This window comes from Octopus bimaculoides, chromosome 23 (assembly GCF_001194135.2).
Source record: "Octopus bimaculoides isolate UCB-OBI-ISO-001 chromosome 23, ASM119413v2, whole genome shotgun sequence".
Lineage (NCBI taxonomy): Eukaryota > Metazoa > Mollusca > Cephalopoda > Octopoda > Octopodidae > Octopus > Octopus bimaculoides.
The window spans coordinates 6,992,408-6,997,585 of record NC_069003.1 but is presented as its reverse complement, the minus strand read 5'-3'; positions in this window follow the sequence as shown (position 1 = coordinate 6,997,585).

Sequence of the window (5,178 nt, the reverse complement as noted above, 5' to 3'; positions counted from 1 at the left end):
AAATCCGTATATATGAAAAAAAAAAAGAGATTTTTGTAGAAAATGTTATTAAAAAATATTCATTTTTCTGAAAGTTATGAGGAAGCAAAGTCAGGAGAAGGGCACTTGTGTAGGTAAGCCCTACATTATTTAGCCATCATTAGGTTTATAAGATTAGTTTCACTTTAGTAAACCCTACTGGTTTTGATTTGTACTTCTCTATCAGGGCCTGGCATTTTAAAAAGTTTTGTTTGTCGAACGGTGTGTTTGCTTCCACTTATTTTTATTCTTATGTAAAAATTAACACTTCCTTTTCCAAGCCAAGATTCGAAACCGAATCTAAGAATTCTCGGTCGTCCAAACCATCACGATCAACAGGTGTGAAAACAGGTTTTCTTTGTTCTGTCAAAAAGTGATTGATTATCTCCCTTCGATCAACGACCTCAGCCTTGTCAGGCGAAGTTCAAATAGACAGGAGCTGATCTATTTAGGTATAAACTCTGCTGCAGTATGTCTGTCCTTCTAGCTGCCACGATTCTTATAAATTCAGTGGTCAACAGACAGACGAAAAAGAGAAGGCCCTAGCAGGCAAACGAGGAAGGTCTATGACACAACAGGTTAGCTACATACACACACACACAAACATATATTCCTTTCTGACATATCCTCTCCACAGATGTACCCTGTTTCTATTTCTAGCAACTCGTAGCGGTTGTCAACATTTTGCATGTAGTGAAGAATTATGTAAACCAACGACAAATTAAGCCCAGTGAATAAATTATTTTTAATTATGAATCGATTCATTCATTTGTTTACTTCAAAGGCATACACATTCCTTTTGCATCTGTTTACCATGATACACATTTAACCACTACAGTTCAATGAATGATCATTAGTTTTGAAATGATTGGATGAAATAAATTTTATACAATCTTAAGAACACAGGTGAAGCTCTGCAGTCGAGAAGCTTGTTTTCCAAACCATTTAGTTTTGGGTTTAGTCACACTGCATGACACTTCTAGCAAGTGTCTTTGGCTATTGCCCTGGGCTGACCAAAATCTTGTGAGTGGATTTGGTAGACAGAAGCTGAAAAAAAACTCGTCACGCACACACACACATGTATACATACATACACACATACATATATATCTATATAGTCCCTTATTGTAGGGTCTATTAACAGTAGCCCCCCCCCCACTCTCTTGCTATGCATTTGCCTAATTCAATGCCCTTTCATAATAACATTTCCAAGACCCTTACTCTTTAGCTATTATAAAGCTGTGTTAAGCTATTCTCAAAAACAACCATTAATAAGTTTATCACTGTATTATTTATTTTTGCTTCATTCAGCGACACTCTGTGAGGTCAGATATGATTCGACCATTCAACATTTCAATCTCCTTTCCTGTCTAACTGGAAGTCCCTTTTTCTGCTAATCAGCTTACTTATTTCTTTATTGCCCACAAGGGGCTAAACATAGAGGAGACAAACAAGGACAGACAAAGGGATTAAGTCGATTACATCAACCCCAGTGCATAACTGGTACATAATTTATCGACATGCCAGGGGAAGGAACTAGAAGTAGTTAGTAGCTTCCGCTACCTAGGCAACCAAGTCTGTAGTGGGGGTGGTTGTTCTGAGAGTAGTGGCTAGAATAAGAATAGCCTGGACAAAGTTCAGGGAGCTTTTACCTCAGCTGGCAACTAAGGGCCTCTTTCTCAGGATGAAAGGTAGATTGTATGATGCATGTGTGCGAACTGCCATACTAAACGCCAATGAAACATGGGCCATGACTGTTGACAACATGCATAGGCTTGCAAAAATATGAACCTAGTATGATCTGCTGGATGTGTAATGTCAGTGTGCATACGCAACAGAGTGTAAGTGCCCTGAGAGGAAAGTTGGACATAAGAAGCATCAAATGTGGTGTGCAAGAGAGATGGCTGCGCTGGTATGGTCATTTGCTATGTATGGATGAGGACAGCTGTGTGAGGAAGTGCCACTCCTCAACTGTAGAAGGAACCTGTGGAAGAGGTAGACCCAGGAAGACATGGGATGAGGTGGTGAAGCATGACCTTTGAACATTGGGCCTCACAGAGGCAATGACAGAAGACTGAGACCTTTGGAGATATGCTGTGACTGAGAAGACCCGGCAACTAAAGTGAGATCGCAGCCATGTACGTCCGGTCCAGTTAAGAGTACCCTTGATGCGTTGGGTGATATGCTTGAGAAGACCTGTTGTAAAAAGCACCGTGGCTGATGCCAGTACCCCTAGACTGGCTCCCGTGCTGGTGGCACATAAAAGGCACTATCTGAACATGATTGACATCAGGACCGCTAACTGACCCCTGTGCCGGTGGCACATAAAAAGCAACATCCGAATGTGGCCGATGCCAGTAACCCCTGACTGGCTCCTGTGCTGGTGGCATATAAAAAGCACTATCTGAACATGATCGATGCCAAGCCCATCTGACTGGCTCCTGTGCCGGTGGCACGGAAAAGCACCCACTACACTCTCAGAGTGGTTGGCATTAGGAAAGGCATTCAGTTTTAGAAACATTGCCAGATCAAATTGGATCCTGGTGCAATTGTTGGCTCTCCAGATCTCAGTCAAACCATCCAACCCATGCCAGCATGAAAAATGGACGTTAAACGATAATGATGATGATGATGTATGTATGTATGTATGTATATATATATATGTATAATCTTCTATCTTGTACTGGTTTCAGCCAGAGGCTGGGACCATGCTGGAGCACTACCTTTCACTGTGTTTGGGTTTCTTTTCAGTATTGTTTTTGGTGAAGTATCAAGTTGGACGGAGCTGCTCTTCTTTGTGCCTCCTGACACAATGTGGTTCATCTGGTATCTCAGGTAAAATATATAAATATATACACATAGACAAAGTGAGAGAGAGAGAGAGAGAGGGTGAGAGAGAGAGAGATAAAATGAAGTTGAGTTCACAAATGTGAAATAGAAAGACGCAAAACATAAAATAGATTTTCTTTTATTTATATATATATATATATATATCTAAAACTTTGTATTCATCTTTTATTTATGAAATTGAGACTTTACAGCAAGCTTACTTCAAGTTTCTGGTTGCATTCATTAAGCATGAAGACACACATGTATTTAGATGAAAGAAAAGAACATTCAATACAAATGTAGTTTAAATATTTGTATTAATATTTTGACTCAGATTTTTCACAGACACAAAAGAAGCATGTTTAATAGCAGAACTGAGACATTTGAACAAACTTTTAGCATCACACACACACACACATTCATACATACCATTTGATATACAAAATTACAAAAAATTATAGTTTCATGCTTCAAAGAAACATTAAATTAGCTGAAAGATTACACATTCTTTTTAGGTCCAAGAATTCCATCACACTACTTCATTCCTGAACTGAAATTTTTAGCAAATGCAAGCACATGGACAAGTTTCTCTTGTTGAACTGGAAGACATTACCTGTTCTGAATTGAGTAGCTATCTCACAGACTTCAGCCTTCTTTCTATTATTAGTTATTAATTAAAGTTTTACAGTCAAAAAGGATGAAGATCTTGGTTTTCTTCTCCTTCCACTCTTTGCATCAACCTTCTTCACATTCTTTGCTACTCTTCTTTTCACATGTTTTCTCATAGACAAGGATTATGGTTTTTAAATACATCTAACGATATGCACTAAGCCTGAAATATTGCTTGGAGATACATGGCATGCTATATAAATCTGCTTGTTTAATGTAGCTCGTTAATTGTGTATATTAAATGATATTTATCTCTCACTGGATGGAGTACTTTTTTTTTGTTCAATCTACCTCCGACAGAACTGTAAACACACACACACACACATAAAAAACAGTATTTTTAATAGGCAAAAAACACAACAGCAAACATTAGGTTAATGAAAGACTTAATAGACATGTCAGTTTTGATATTTTAAATACTCATACTGTTAGTGACTTTGAAGTTTCATTCGGTGTATAGTTTATTCAATCTACAACTGTTTGGATAAGTTATACACCTGATGAAACTTCAAATTCACTGGCAATGTATATGTGTGTGTGTATATATATATATATATATATATACATATATATTAATCTTATATTGTAAAAGAGGACATTGATCTGTCTGTCTGTTATAATATATATTAGAGGGAGAGAAAGAAAGGGAGGAGAAAAGTTGTTGTTGAGAGAGAGAAAGAGAGTGTGTGTATGTGAAAGATAGACAAGTAATGTTGTCATCATAGTAACTTACAAGTTTTGATTAAAACAGTAGAGATTTCAAGTGCAACTCTGTGAACACAATGCAACACAGATTTTTTAAAAAAGGGGCTAAATGTATATATATAATTATTTTCATTTTCAGTTGTGTGTGTGTGTATATATATATATATATATATATATATATATATATATTGGATGTTCAGTTAATATGAAAAAACATATGTACAATCACTTGTCTCCTTTTAGACTTAAACATAAGGCTAATTGTACGTCATTATCTAATAAGATTTGGGAACTGAAGGTAAGCAGAAATGAGTTTAGCTTTAAATGGGTAATAATAAGAAAAGTGCAACCTTATAGAAATAGCAGATACAGGTGTGAGCTGTGCTCTATGGAAATATATGAGATTTTTAAGCATAAAGACAAGAGCAACCTGATAAGCAATAGATTGGACCTTAGGGTATCATGCATACATAGTGTCACCCATACATTTAAATATTTTCGAAATTAGCACTTTATAGGTGCTGTGCTTGAACTAAATTGACGGAAACTTACTTTTAATATTTTAGTGGTAGATCTGAATATTCTTACCCTTTGATTCATATATATATATATATATATATATATATATATACACACGTACATACGTACATACATACATGTGTATACATAATATATACATAGTGGATCCAAACAAAGAAGAACAAACATGAAAAAACAACAACGCAAGGATGTGGTACAAGTAATGTCTTATCAGATGCTCAGGAAAGGAAAGAAAAAGGATTTAATGTTTCGAGCAAAGCTCTTCTTCAGAAATAGAGGAGAGTCCAAAAGAAGGGAAGACGGAGGAAGAAAATCGCTAATGATTCACATGTGCTTACATTTATATATATACACATATATACATATATATACATACATATACATACATACATATATATATATATATATATATATATA